Source organism: Leptinotarsa decemlineata, unplaced genomic scaffold (assembly GCF_025532065.1).
Source record: "Leptinotarsa decemlineata unplaced genomic scaffold, Ldec_3_MD MMD2_tig00026354_RagTag_RagTag, whole genome shotgun sequence".
In the NCBI taxonomy this organism is placed as follows: domain Eukaryota; kingdom Metazoa; phylum Arthropoda; class Insecta; order Coleoptera; family Chrysomelidae; genus Leptinotarsa; species Leptinotarsa decemlineata.
Window position 1 is genome coordinate 16,489,215 of NW_027412702.1, and position 16,564 is coordinate 16,505,778.

General features: G+C 34.6%; 1 protein-coding gene and 1 long non-coding RNA gene across 4 annotated transcripts in view; both read right to left on the reverse strand.

The window, feature by feature from the left end:
* 5-HT2A (5-hydroxytryptamine receptor 2A) overlaps window positions 1-16,564 on the reverse strand; it is a 391,848-nt gene that overhangs the window by 82,373 nt on the left and 292,911 nt on the right. The window lies entirely within an intron of this gene.
* On the reverse strand, window positions 2,487-7,093 carry LOC141486485 (uncharacterized). The gene is made up of 2 exons (XR_012467883.1): window positions 5,561-7,093; window positions 2,487-5,502 (listed from the first exon to the last, which is right to left on the reverse strand). It is a non-coding gene; the product is annotated as an uncharacterized lncRNA (long non-coding RNA).

Here is a 16,564-nt window from a genome sequence, read left to right on the forward strand (position 1 = left end):
TGGTGCTGCTTTCGGTTTTATTCGCATAGAAACAATAATGGAGGGTGGTATGCCCATGTCAACACCCACAACACTGTCTCAATTATGGAAATGGGGCAGAATTGGTGTGAAGCTTGCGAGAGGCCACTAACAAACTTCACCCGAGTATCTACATGTATTATATGTAATAATGTCCAACCTGTGGCACAATAACCGTGGACCTACTGGTCAAAAAAAAACAACAGCCCTTTTCAGGGCTACATTATTCACACAAACAGTAGTTAGTTGTATTAGTATTCATAGATTATATGACAAATGAATACTTTGACTAATAAAAGTCTAAGTAATTTGTTAGTCTTTGAATATCTATACATTATATGACAAATAAATTACTACTTTGACTGAAAAGTCGATATTTGGAATTTGATAGTCATTGAATATCTATGCATATGATGAGTACTACTTTGAATGAAAGTTGAAGTTGGCATTTTGTCAATCATTGTATGCATATAATGATGAATACTTTTACATACATACATTTTGTTTGAGACTATAATGTTAACAATGGTATGAACCTGTTTCTGTTTGAAAGTATAATGATAGCTCTGAAAAGAGCTATTTTTTTTTATTGTTTCAGTCTTCAATTGTAGCCCTGAAAAGGGCTGTTTTTTTTTATTAATCCATGCAATGGTATGGACTAACGCTCCTCATCATCATCAGAAACAATGATGATTGTATCATCATCTGTATCTGATGATATACTGATGATGTCATCCTCATAATCATCTGAATCAGACGATATACTAATGGCATCATCATTAGCATAATTATCTAGCTCGTTATCCTCTAGATCGTCTAACTCATTGACATCCATCTCTAACTCTGCCTCTACTTCCTCTTGCATACCTTCTTCCATACGTGCCGGGAAATCATCAGGTAGATCATAGATACGTTGCAGCATTTGTGCAAAATTTGTACTGAAATGATCGAACGTTGAATCTATTCCATGTACCTGGATGGGGCCTGTACTCGTCATAGAACACTCTGGTACACTCATCGGTTCGGTGGTGGAATCAGCACTCGACATTGTGGAAGAATGATATAGAACTGGGATTGATGCTTTATTTATATTGGAAAAAAAAGGAGGGGGTGAAGTGTAAATGTAGAACAATTCAGTGTTTGAAATTCGAAAGCAATAAGAATGACAATTTTCTTGAAATTCTAAGTGATTATTATTATGAGAAACTCTGAGTGATTATTATAAAAAAAACTAATAGCGCTTCGCGCGCCGGCGCGGTGGCCCCCCACCCCCACCCGCGCGCTTCGCGCGCCGTGAAACCTAACCTAACCTAACACCTATGACCCTAACCTACTGTATGTATTAATCTAATCTAACCTAACGCGGGAGTAAATTCACCATGTTGGTTCAATTAATACGTCATCTGTTGGTTTTGGTTTTGGTTCTATTATTCTAACATTTGGATCAATGTCCAGTCCTGGATATCCCAGTCCACCTGATGGCCTGACTTTATGGCTTTTCTCCAAAACTTCAACTCTCTCTTCTAGTACATCATACTTTTTCATTGTAGTCCCTGTTATGTTTGACATAGCATCAAATTTTTTATTTGTAGACGCTGTTTTGTCAGACATTTTTATGTCCACATCATTTGTAAGTTTGTCAAATTTACGAGTGAAAGTTATCCGAGCCTCTGCAATTTTATCGTCAAATGCTTGACGGGCATCGCGAGCAATATTACCTATTGTGGATTGTATTGCAGCTTGTAGGGCTAGAAGTATAACCTCCTTTGTTCCGTTAATTTCCCCCTCAAGATATGATACAGTTACACAATCACTCTTGTCAATTGGTTCGCTTATATTTTTCAATATTTTTCTTTGCATGTCATAATGACCATCTTTTGTTAATTTAAAACCAATCCCGGGAGGACCTCGAATGACATTACCACCCAATTTTCTTTTTCTACCAAACTTATCGATTGTTTTAGACATTGTGCACTCTACGATGATTCTTTTCAAACTGATATTTCTTTCATTTACATTATGCTATATACTTTACAGTAATTGGTTAGGAAAATAGAAATGAAACAAATAATATTTTTATCATTTTTTATTCATCTAAGTAACTTGGTAAAAGTGATACATATACAATACATAATACAATAATCACAAATAATCACAAATAAGAATGTTCCGGTTTGAAGGAATAAGCAATAATACTTCGAATTATAATTCAATTATTCATCTCTACAGTCAACAAATTGATTAGTTGGTCTAAGGCGCTCTCTTGAGAAAAAGAATGAACGATTTCAGACACCCAACGAATGTTATCATTAGGATCATTTCGATAAAATTCTATATCGCTATGACCCCATGGAAGAGTTCGAGTGGTATTCGGAATGATGAATCTCTTGTCGTCATGATACGATAAAGCGACTTTATTTTTCAATTCAGTGTAAATATCATGCAATACGCTTCTGAACGAGTTCATCTTCCTGAATATCATACCTCCCTCTTCAATGATTTTTTCATAGTCTTCACATGTCAATTCATTCTTTATAACAGATCGTTTCACACCTTTGGCCTTCTTCAGTTCACCATCAACAGATTTCACGTAATACGCTTTAGCACCTGTACCGTAAAAGCTGATTATTGGATCATTTGGGAATTCATCTTTGAAATTACCCAGAACTGACTTTGTCACTGGAATATTGAATTGGTTTCCTATTTTATAATTAGATGTATCGAACTTATTTATATTATTTTTGATAAATTCATAGAAATTGTCTGTATTTACTTTGAGAATAAGGGAGTCGGTATCAGTGTAGAGTAAGGACGCATCTTCTCCAAACTGTTGTTTGATACATCCATAGAAAAAATCATACATAACTGTTTTAGATAATTCTAGAATGGAAAATCCTAAATATAGTGGTTTATCATAATGAACTTTTACTCTAGCCAATTGAATGGCAACAAAATTTTCTGTAAAAATAGAGCATTTTTTAAAATTTGGTCGAGATATGAGACAACTAGCACCTATAGTTCTTTTTATATTTTCCCAATGTGTAATGAGTCTAACATCAATTCTATTGTCTACGTTTTCCATTGTTTTTCCATAGACTGCATTATTCATTAGTTTGTAGAAATCTTTTTCAGATTTGTTATTAGACCTATTACGCATTTCAGTATTCAAATCTATATAAGGCTTCATCCAACATGATTGCTTAAACCTCAATACTCTATGTGTGTTCATCACTATCAAACCATGATTGACAGCTTGCTGTAAGTTTCTATAGTGAACAATATATTTTCTTTTGTCGTTTAAATTTGGAATTAATTTGGGAACTTTCGATTTTGCATATGGAGGTATCAAACGTTCAACTAAGAATGGTAAATCGGAATGTTTATCATGAAGTTCTTGGGGATAATGTATATCCACTTCCAATACATATCCATAAGGACTATCGATATCCACATTCATTATATCAAGATTGAGAATTTCATGAGGTGCTAACCATGAAAATTCACCTGTTGGTAATGGTTGCGACATGCTGTGACCATATAGATTTGTTGCATCCAAATATGAAATGAATGAAGATGGTTCATTTGGATTATAATCCGGTAAAAATGTATTGTTTGCTTTATGTTTCCTTTCACTACATTGACTTATTCCACCACGAATACCTTTTTGAAAGAAGTGAACCATATCAATATCAGTTAGTAATTCCAATTCAATATTAGTATATTTCAACATGGCATCCCACGATAATCCGGGTGCAGTGAAGTATTGTGCCGGATCCAATTTATATTTATCAACAGATATATTTCTAAAGTTTTCAAAAATGTCACATAATAGTAACACATCTGACTTTAAATATAAATCAGAGTATTCACCCAAATCCTGACATTCGAATAAATTCCAAACAAGTTGAGCTCTCCCATAATCATTATCTGATATATGTTCACAATTGAGTTTATCATAAAATTGATTTTTGGTTGGAAGTCTTGGATGATTCAGTTTTTCGATGTCATCAACAAAACTATAGGGAAATACACCTTTCTTTCTCATCAAATTGAAATTTTCAATTTGTGGGAAATGTTTGCGCATCTCGATACACTGATCAGATGTTAAATTTGCACCTAAATTCTCCAAAGAACTAGGCATGAATCTGAAACTATCAATGAATCTCATTTTCAAATAATTCTTCTTCACCCTACCATCTTTATCCGTATAGGAGTGTGTAAAGAGATGTTTTGTGAAAGATATATATTTTTCATTAGTTTGTGGGATGACATCCACTTTATCTTTGTTTTTATACAATTCCTTTATGAATAAATGACAGTCATATCCACTGAGATTGTGAAAAATTATAGGAATGAAATTTGGCAATTTAAAATTCAAATTACAAGATGAATGAGCAGCAGGGGACCTTTTTTTTCCTGTGAGGTGACAATGATCCCTCACTTTGACTTCGCCATCATTAAATTGTTTGGAACAAATGCCACAATTCGTGGCAGAAGCAAACTGTTCCTCTTCCTCAGGAGTTTGTACATCCATAGGAATAGGAAACCTGAGATGATTTTCATAAATATTTTTCAAATCATCTTCGATTTTGCTAACGAATTTTTGGGCTGCATCCACACCCCTATACGAAACAAATTTTGATAAATCATCATTGTATGAACATTTAATCAAATAAGCAAATGAATAAGGCTCATGTTTGAATGTCTTGATCGAATACGAGTATTCAGGATTTGGTTTAGTGGTTTGAATCGGCTTCAGTACTGATTCAAAATCTGCATACACTACAAATGGTACCTTCATTTGTTTCTCAAAGTTTTCAAAAGTTAGTATATTTTCAGGTACCGTTTTCCCATATTTATTGACTTTGAAATTGGTTGATGGTGTTGTAGTACTCAAGTGATTACAATCATTTATCTTATGACGTAATAGTAATTGTTCATTAGAAAAATATAATAAACAGCCATCACAAAAATATTTCTTATGTTCATGAGCCGATAATTGGCTTGAAACTAATCTTGAAAGATCTTTGATCCAACAATAATGATTATTACCGAAATCATCTGTGATAAGTAACAAATTGACATGTCTTCTAAGTCTTCTCTGAGAGTAACGTAATGGTCCAATTATTTCATACATTATTTTACCCTTCTCGAATTTACTTTCTAAACCGTACACATTAACTGAAATATCATTCTTGTCTTCAAATTTCACAATATCTTTCAACTTTACCGGAAAATTCATACCTGTTACATCTATGACTGTACTGAAATGTGGATACGATGAAACTTCTGATGTTCTATCGATTGCAGGATGTAGTGCTGAAGTGATAGCCCATGCAAAACAATGCTGATCTTCATTACGGACATTAACCACGGCCTTCCTACGCTCAATACATTCAGGCAGCTTCACATATGAACATCCACTGAGCGGGCTGTATTTATTAATGTTCAACTCCAGAAACATGATTTTTTCACAAGTCCAACCTTAAATACAGAACAATATTACTAATCCATCCAATTAAAACTTGGTAGAAATGTTTACCTGAATCACGTTCCTGGAATTCTGTAGTTTGAGCGATAATCCCATTTCGAAATCCATCAAATAAGGAATTCAAATCAGTAGATTGATCAACTGTTCTATTCTGTGAATTGAATGATTCCGTTTCCTTCAGGTCTTGTGTTTGTAGAATATAACTCCCAAATACTTCCATATTCACTTTGATGATTTTGTGAACCCTGATGGCCGATTCCAATAATTCTATAACTTTCTGCCTGATTTCATTAAAGAATAACATGTAATCGGTGGAAACAATGGAACTCTGCACCCTGTATGTCGCAATCCGACGTTTGAAGGCGCTCTTTATAATTTGAACACCATCACTGAATTGAACACATGTATTATTCTTATGTTGTAGAGTTCTATTGTGAGAATTCACTTGAGTCAATGGAATCATCACATTACAACAATTACATGTGTACATAGGTGCTGCAGCGTCATCTAATCTCACTCGTTTCACTGATGGCCCTCCGTGGCAACTCTGGAGCTGATGACGACGAAGGTTGTCACTACGGGTAAAAGATTTACCACATTCACAAGAATACATTTTCTATGATATGTTCTCACTAACTCACTCGATGGAAACTGACATAACCAACACTCGCCCGCTTCTTAAATACCATAATCCACGTCGCCTGCGCATCACCGTAGAGAGTGAGGGTAGGTAAGGACACATCGATGCATCCGCTAGAGATGCCTGACGTCACAGCCAAGCCCATCTCCCAATTTGATGCGATAACAGTTGCCGGCACGAGCAAGCAGTGATCGTTGCGCTCTCGGAGAGGGCAGACGTTTGCACAGTCCTCGCCCGCCTGCGTGTCACCATCAATAGCGAGGGTAGGGTGATGCGTTACGTCACATCATTCACTGCTTCGAGAGCGATAGCCGAACAAGCAATTGTCGTTGCGCTCTCGGAGAAGACAGACGTTAGCACAGTCCTCGCCCGCCTGCGTGTCACCATTGATGGCGAGTCTGGGGCGTTACGTCACATCCTTCACTACATCGAGGGAGGTGAGAGCAGACCGATGAATACGCATTACTCTGCCACACGTCGTGGAGTGAACATGTCGCTCTCTAGCCGTTGAACGGTTATTGCTGTGACGTCACTCCACTACTAACTTGGTGCCCTCACACCGATGGAGCATTCATTACTTGGAGGATCTTCGAAGTATGCAGACGTATGTTTGTACATAGACAAACAAGCACATGATGAAACCCTGTACCGTGCATTCTCTAACACACACACACACATACACACACAAAATCTCATATGAAAAAAAAAATCTGAACGATCCATGCACCAGACACTTCAAGGTCACAACGCCTTGACTTCACTGCACAACAAAAAAAAGCAAATAATACGTCATATTGGTGGGGGGAGGATTAGAACCGGGAAAAAATTTCTGAACGATCCATACACCACACCCTTCAAGGTCACATCACCTTGACTTCACCAAACAACAACCAATAAAAAAGCAATTAATACGTCATAGTGGTGGGGGGAGGCTTAGAACCGGCTCAAATCTCCTACTCCAGTCAGAAATCCTACCGTTAAGCGTAGATTTTTCCTGGTCATTGCCAGATATTTCTTCGGCGCCAGCTTCCCAGGGTCGCCCAAGGTGATCCTGGCAAGATAGCAACCTTTGATTCCATCCCATTTCTCTAAGGATTGAGCATGGGTGTAACATTTGGCTGGTTCCGCAATTGTTGAAGTCATCAGGCTGTAGGTGCCACTGGGTCCTAAAATTCATAGTCAAGCCGCTTCCTTGGCTAAAGAGTCGGCAATGCGATTACGTTTACTCCTGTTGTGCCCTTTAACCCATCTCAGGATAATGTTATTATCTACCGAGGCATTGGCTAAATCTTTGTGATTTGTTTATCATTTGTGTAATCTCAATATATATTTTTCCATGCGCAGGGATCAGAAATACCGTCACTTCTGTATTGTTATTAAAATGTTATTACCCCCTCTTAATTTTAACATTCGTAAATTTGGCGAATGCGCAAGTTCTTATAAACGACCACAAAAAGTGAAAGAACATTTATGGACACTCAGTTGGACATGATTCAGCTGAATAAAACTACTCGTGTTATAGAATGGGGAATTTTCCTCAATTTGGGTTATTACAGCAAATGTAAGTTTGAACAAAGTGAAGTTGACTTCAAGTCATGAGTTTTTCAAATTCACTTTGAAAAGTATTCTAATTGATGTTTCAAATGATGGATTTCAATTTTTAAAGGGATTTGTTTCTAATTGACATATTGGCAACAGCGCCTAGATTGCTAGGTCGGAGTTCGGGTTAGTAGTATGCTAGAAGAAAAAGAATCATGTCAATAGTGTCAAATTGAGGCAAAATATAAATTATAGTTCATTACCACCTCCATAAGCCACATAAACAACAGTTGTTTTGTTATTTATTTATATAGAGGAAGATAGGTTAGGTGCACAAAGTGTCATATGTCACAGAATATCTCGGAACGAGGAACATGAGTATACAGCCTCTGAAAAATGTCATCTTCGTTTGTCTCATACAGGTAACAGATTCATTGTCCTTTATTAGCTATAACCGATGCTGCCAAATGGTGAAATAGAAACGAATCCCTTTAAATGTTGAATGCATCATTTCATTCCTCTTTTTTAAGTATTTAAATAATTTTTTAAAGAAAAAAGTTGAAATGATAAGATTGAAATGCGTTGTTGTAGAGCTCTTTTATGAAAACTACTTTATTTTCGTCAGAAGGAACATTCCCCATTACTCAATACGGTGTGATGAATTATTTGATGACTTATCTGAAAAAATTGTAGGCAATAAAAAATAATAACAATAAGAAAGAAAAGAAATAGTTGTCACATGGAAGTGGAACATATTAAATAACTGGCAATGACGAAAATACGCAAGAATAGAGCCAACATAAAAAAGGATAATGATAACGTATACCAGAGTTATGATTCAACGTTTTGAAACACTATACAACTCATTGACATAATCCAAGCTTCAATATCAGGTTTTGTAGCTATATTATATTCTAATGGTAAACGATTTCACAATATAGTAATCGTTGGTCCATGATGCCAAGTTTGTTGCATATAATTCTCAAAATGCTTTTTGGATTCTTTGCTACAAATTGTCATGCATCTTCAGCATAACAGAAGATTCAGAAAACAATATAAATCTTGAAAATTTGTAATTTCCATACTTCACATGCTTAAAAACGTCATAGAGAAATCTCTGCGCAATTTTATATTCTACAGACCTGCACTAATGTTCAAATTCAAATATCTAGTCTCAAAATACCTCTGTGGCTAACGGAATGTATATCAAAGGCCCATCTGGGATGTATATCGCTATGTCATATTCGGAATCATCAGAGTATCCTCGTGAACTAATCTCCATAAAGTTTATAACGTCAGCCGCGAAAACTTTCACAAGGGTATGTTTTACTTCAGTATTTCGTTCAAGGAATGTTGGTTTCGTATGGAAAATGTTTATGGACTGCCTGCCTTTTTAACTGTTGAAATTGAATTATTTTCTATGATCAGAAAAAATCTAGAAACTGATGAATTGTATATAAACGGTATATCAGCCTTTCATGTGAAAAAATGGATCCAACTATAATAAATAGAATCAACACCAAACCATTATTTTAACACCTCGACACGTGTTTCTTCAAGAGGAAGAATAATCCTCGAAACACGTGTCGAGGTGTTGATATAATGGTTTGGTGTTTGGATAAAACTCCAGTAATATACAAATACATTTCTGTTTTTAAAATTGATTCTTGAAATGTATCTAGACAAAACAGTTCAGTGCTATGAAGTGATAATATTATACACAATTCGAAACTACTTCGATGCACAAAAGTATTTGAAAAATACATACTTTCGGCATCTTCATGCTTAACTTTATTATCTTGTTTATTTTCAAGGCAAAAAAGTGGATGAATCATAAAGCTTTTGCAAAAGATGTGGAATCCGCGAACTAATAGAGATATAATGAATAACTCATTATTTTCAAGTTCTATTTTCTCAACTCTTATGTTTTCGATTATTCCATTCGAAATTCAGCCAGATCATACAGATGTTCACGTTCTACATAATTTAAATTGAAGTCCCCCGCCGTGTCTGTCTGTCGGTTTGAACAAGATAAACTCAAAAACTATAAAACGGATTTTCTTACTCTTTCCACTAATGAGAGAAGTCATTTGAAGATAAGGCTTCTGTATTGAGGATGTGAATCGCATTTTGAATTATTTGAGATGATATTATGATATATAATATTATCTAAGCATTTCTTGTTCATTATAATTGATTTTCACACCGTTCAATTCAAATTGATATCTGAGGAGTCATCGCACAATTGCAAGAAACGCGCGAAACAATTAATTCAAGTGCCATTCGACATGCGTGATGAAGAAAGGTTGCAATTGCAATTGCTTCACATTGACCTGGGATGTTGCGATATGTATCCAAATTTTTTAGACTATTTCCAAACATCCCAGAATATTTCATTATGTTCTGAAATATTGCAAAATAGTTTCTAATACTCTCGAATGTTCTGGATCATTTTTGAATTTCTTAGAAAACGAAATAACCAGTATTTAAACTTCAAAAGCACCTCCTTCAGGTAAAAATGTGGACTTTTTTCCGGAATACGGTATAGTTTCTATCACACCATAAAGATACTTCGACCGTTACAGATTGATCTAGTATTCTAGAATGTCCCTCAATTTCCCAGATAATTCTTAAAAATACGGAATGCTTCAGGATGTTTTGAAATGTTCGGGATCGCTACCGAAGATTCTAGAATGTTGTGAACTCTTATGGACAATTCTAGAAGGCAAACACAACTTCAAATGTACGCCTTCTAGATTGGGTTCCTTCTCGATGGATCTGAGATGTTTGCGAACGTTCCAGATTATTCTAGAATATTCCATTCCAGAAAGATCCAGGATATTTCGGAATATTGTGAAATGCTCTTGAATATTTTGAATTATTCGAAAACCCTAAAAATTTTCAAAAGATGAAACTTCTAGCGCCCTGGGGCGCGGAGGGGCACGAACGAGTTCAATCACGATTATGACGAGTTGAATTTGGAAGAGAAAAGTTCGGAACTAACATTTGGAATGCTTACAAATCAATACATTTGAGAATTCAGGATTATTGCTCAACGATCCAATAGACTTGAATTGTTCCCCTTCATTGAATTTAGTTCTCATTGAGGAAATTGGTAATCAAGATTGATCTTAAAACTAGGTAAAACTAGATATTAGGTAAAATTCCAGTTCAATGAGTTGTTCCTAGAAAGATAAATATTTTATTTAATGAATTCATCATCTGGAAATTTCTCAGGTAGTGATAGTCATGAGGATTTGAATTACTATAAAAGTATGATACCGAATTTGTTCAGTCAGTATTGTGACGCTTGAAGATGTTATTGTATAGCGAAATACGTGTCGCGGTTTTGTAAACTGTAAGGTGAAAACCTCACATTAAAAGGTTATTTTAATACATGAGTTAGAAAGAGAAATCCATAGCACCACTGATGAGGCTTGTGAGGGATCGAAATGTAGTCGTCTTCTATTGGATCACGATGCGGTTTTCATGGTGCTGGATTATTTTTTTAAATATCCAATCCATGCTGATGGGTGACCTCAGCTTATGGCAGTAATATACTGGAACTCATAAATTCAACCAAATTTAAAGTCACATCCCACTCGAGGGCAGCTATTCCGAAACCCATAACATTGTTTTACGCACCCATAAAATTCACCTATTCACCTAATAGTGTAACCTCAATCGGTATATTATTTATGCGAAGTTATTTTCTTAAAATAAACTCGAGAATGAAATCTGTTTTATGGGATATACAATTTGAGATATATTTTATCAGCAAGGTTATATGCCGTTGAAAATATCGAATAACTGAATATTTTCTGAGTGAATCAATTTCATTTCTTCTTCATAATATTTCTCTCTAATGACATGAGGTGTTACAAAAAAAAATGTAGAGTGGGTCAAATTGGACACTTTTGAAGAAAAACTCCTGTTTTCACTGTCTGAAATACGGCTAGCACTGTGGGTTAGAGTAAGAGAGAAGGAGCCTTCCTGCCGCAATATTATAGTCGAAAGTTAACTACTCACTCCATCACTTCAGAAAATAAAGAAGAAGAAGAAGAAGAATATATTTATTGAAATAGGTAATCCTAATACGCAATATTATATAAAACATATTACTAACATAGAAATTGAAAATAAACATTTTTAGTTTGAAAAATAACGACATATGCTATCAAAAATACATTGCAATATAGGTGCAGCTCCAAAGCAATGATAAAAAGCAAAAAACAATATACAAATACTATATTTATTAATATTATCTTACCAAGTTTTTTTCTATCTACCATTGTGGATGGATTTCAATAACTGTTTTTTAAAAATCTTAATGACGGACTAGATTTATTCTCATTTGGTAATTTATTGTATGCATCAAACCCTTTAAAAAATAAAGAATTCATGGCACTTCTCCTATTTGTTCTGCATAAATGCAAATTAGTATGATTTCTTGTGGCATATTTGTGCACTTCTGAATTTAAACTAACAAATTCAGAAAAATATGATGGTGATAAGTTATTCAAAATTTTATATATAAATATCATGGTTAAGTAATACAACCGTAACGAAACTGGTAGCCACCGCAAAGTTTATAACATAATTCCGATTTCAGTGAATCTATTCACTTTTAGAACAATTCGCATACCACGATTTTGCAGTTTTGGTAATTGAGATGTTTGATTTAGATTAAACAAGAAAATAATAGAAGCACAGTGATCAAAATGTGGTTGGATAATCGCAGTGTACACAGTAATTTTAGACTGAGTGGATGAATTGCCAGAAATTCTTGCAAAGAAATATAATTTTTTAGATACTTTTTTACATGAATAATCGAGATGATTGCCAAAAAGTAATAAATTATCTAACTGGAATCCAAAATATTTGATACATGATACAATTTCAATGTTTTCATTATCAATTTGTAGATTTATTTCATTTAAATCAAGGTTGTTCCATTTATATTTTGTTGTAATAATCATTTCTTCAGTTTTCATTTCATCAGTTTTGATTTATTTGCCATGAGGTACTCATTTACATCCTTTAATGCGGCATTCATTTTATCAATAGCTTTATCCAAGCTTGTATCATAGCATGCCAATAAATTTATAAAATCAACATTTATAAACAAGTGTATGTCATTTAAGTATAAGATAAGAAGCAGAGGTCCTAAACCGCTACCCTGAGGCATACCTATAGGTATATCCAATTCCTGTGAGATATTATCTTGAACTCTGACTTTTTGCTTTCTATGGGATAAATAGTCAGATAACCATCGGTAAACATCACCATCAATGCCATATTGTAATATAAATATTACGATCAATTGTTTCAAACGCCCTCTTCAGATCAAGAAAAACAGCTACTACAAATTTATTGTCATCAACTTCTTTTTTGAATTTAGATAAAGTGAGTTGTAATGCGGATTCACTGTCAAAAACTCACTCAAAAACTTCTTTGGAAATTAGTAAACAATAGATTAGAAAAAATAAAGGAATACAGAAAACACATTGAAAGAGAATTAGTCCCAACTGATACGTGACTTCATCGAATTCGAAAATTATTTCTCAAAATCACTGACAGAAAGGGTAGAGAGTTTGAATCTAACACAAAATCGATTCACAACTTGCTCTGCATGTAAGTCAATGTATTTCCTACCTCACACCCATAAAGTTATCAGTAGCCGAAGGTTTTTTCCTGAAGGAAACAGAATTTCGGAAGTAGAGCCAGTATTCAAGAACAAAAACTCTTCAGCCATTGAAAATTATATGGTAAAATGTATTCTGAAATCGGTATCGAGAATAATAGATATACGAATCAGGGTATATACACAATAAAAATGGCCGCTACCGTTATGAAGTAATTTAATGGGTCAAGGAATACTACTTACAGACAGATCAAACATCTCTCTGAACTATTTCAAACCAAAAGAGGAGTTTGTGAATGAAGTCAACAAGAAACGGTATCGGGTCAGATCCTCAAATCCCTTAGGAATCATATTTATTTCATCAATTGAAAAAAATGTTTTTTCTCCGTGCCTTCTTTGTAGAAACGACAATTACTTCTATTATGAAATCCTCATAAATATTAAATTATTTCAAATAGCATGATCTGTTTTTTCCGCAAAAATAATATCTCATCATTTCTCTAACAACTTCCCTCGTTATTTCACTGAAATGACCCATTGTATTTTTAACAAACATCCCAACAGGTAATCATCCATTGTAGCCAGTATTTTGTTCCCTGATTTTATTTTTTGGCTCAGTGAGCCAATACAAGGCGTCTGTTCTGTTTTCTTGATTATTTTCTTTGTTATTTTAATTAAATTGGGTATTTAATGAGTGTATCGTCAACTTAATTAACACAGCATTCGCTTTTGCTCCAGTGGCGTTAGCAGACAAGGGCATTCTTCTAGGAAAAATGAAATTTATTCACGATGCGAGTTGAAATATGGAACTACGAGGTCCGGCTATTGAATAAGGAGGCTGGTTACTAAAAAGTGTTTTATTATAATAATTATTCTACATTCGAATGCTGCCCTTCAATATACACCCCTTTCCTCCTTCCTTTGGTGAGGGTCTTTAAGAGTCCTGCTGTTTTTTGCTTTACCGCTTTCGTCGACTCAAATCGGGTCCCTTTCGAAGCAGATTTTATCTTCGGAAACAAAAAAGTCGCACGGTGCCAAATCTGGCGAGTACGGTGCGTGTCTGATCACTGGAGTGCGTTTATGGGCCAAATACCGCTTCACAGATAGCAAGTTGTTCTTCCACAACGTCGTTTCTTACGAACAAGAGTGAGTCTTGTTGAAAGTTTGACCCTCTGGAACACATTCAGTCATCACAATACCGATAATGTCGAAAAAAACGATCATTATTGCCCTGAATTTTGATTTAAACCTCCTTGTTTTTTTTATTCTGAGCGATTCAAGTGCATCTATTGCCGCTTTGTTTCAACATCGTATTGGAAAATAATTGTTTTGTCGCAAATAATGATGTTTTTCATCAGTCCGGGATCTTCTTCTAACCATTCAAGGAAATCTGAGCAAACGCAAGAGCTTTTGATCAGGAGTCAAACTCCCGTTTGGAATGTGAATTCATAGTTCAAGTTCTTCCCACATTCACACCAAGAATTCAAAGTATAATGTCTGGTGAGGTAGCACGAATTTGTTGATCGTTATAACTGATTTTGAATTTTTATGAGATACTGAATGATAGATTATAATTGAAACAAGTGGTTGTTGATTCACCGATATAACTAGATTTATTACCAACCCAAAACTGTTGAACAATAAATTTACCGAAAATATGATTTTTATCTAGAATTTACAGAGAATTTGGAGAGAAAATTCATTGTTTCAGCTTTTGGATAATTGAATGTATTCATGAGATCATATTTATCAGAGTAAGTGTTACATATCTGATCATTTTTTCAAATTCCTCACGGAAGTGGACGCCATTAATTTAGAATACACGTGTATTCTGAATAAGCCATTACCTATCTGCTGTTAAACACGTAAATATTAGTTTGAAATGGAAGGAGTAGAAAAAGGTAATTTTTATATTTTACCCCCCCGGGCGACACACTTTGGAAAGCAAGAATCAGCAGTGTTGAAGCAGTTCGTTATCAAATTACTGCCATCCATGACGCTTCAATTACTTTAGCTATTGAAACTCAGAAAAATGATGTTCAAGTCTCTCAAGAGGCTACTACTCTAGCCGACAGCTAAAATATTTTAGCTTCATAGTGTCATTGGTCGTTTGGTATGACATACTTTCAAAATAATCGTTAGTGAATATCTGCAATGAACAGACACAGATTTCGGTAAATACACAAAACTGTTGAAAAAATACTGCACTTTCTTGGAAGAATATAGAAATACAGGCTTCAAAAGCGCCATTTTAACGGCGAAGGAATTGGCTGAAGAACTGGAAATTGAACCTGTGTTTAGAGCCACGACAAGAATTCGATATATTAAGCGTCAAGCTGGTGAAATTGCCGCGATGAACCTATAGCTGCTACGGAAAAAAAATGAGACTAAATTTTTCAACTGTATTCTGGACACTACATCAATATCAGTCAATGAAATATTTGAACAGTTAAATGAGTACTCGAAATATTGGTCTTTTTTGTACAATATAAAACAGATTCCGGAAAAACCTGATCTTGTCAAACTCTGTGGTGATCTCCAATTGAAATTAACTGTAGTTGATGTGTGTGATGTGATGTGATGAACTCATAAATCTGAAATAATTTTTGCATGATCAGAATGTAGCTACTCTTGTTTTTGTTTTGAATTTTTTCAAAGATCGCAACTTACAAGAACTGTATCCAAATGTATGGATAGCAATGCGCTTATTATAACTATACCTGTAAAGGTTGCTAGTGGGGAAAGAAGTTTTTCTAAGCTTAAGTTGATAAAAATTTTTGACAGACAGAAAGGCTAGAAAAGTCAAATTTTATTTTTTCTTATAAATGGTTATTATATATTTTTCTTTTCTCATATAGGTTTGCATTGTAGTTAGGGGGCGCCGTATAAATCTCGCCCAGGGCGGTGGTAGTGCTAAAACCGGTACTGGCGCTTCAGTTGGAATATTTGAAAATTCTTATAGTACGCATTTTAGACCTGAGAAGCACCTAAATACCAAATTTTAGTTTCCTAGGACTTGCCGGTGCGTAGAAACAGAGATGAATGAGTGAGTATCAAATAAGTTACTTTCCCATTTAATAGTATATAAGAAAATACACAAAATAACCAATAAAAAAATGTATCAATGAAAAACCTTTCCCTACATCATTATACTAATAAACATAAAATTTGAGTAATGAGCTAAGCTTTCCGCAAGTCGAACAATTTCAGTTCAGATTAGTTTAAGTCTTCA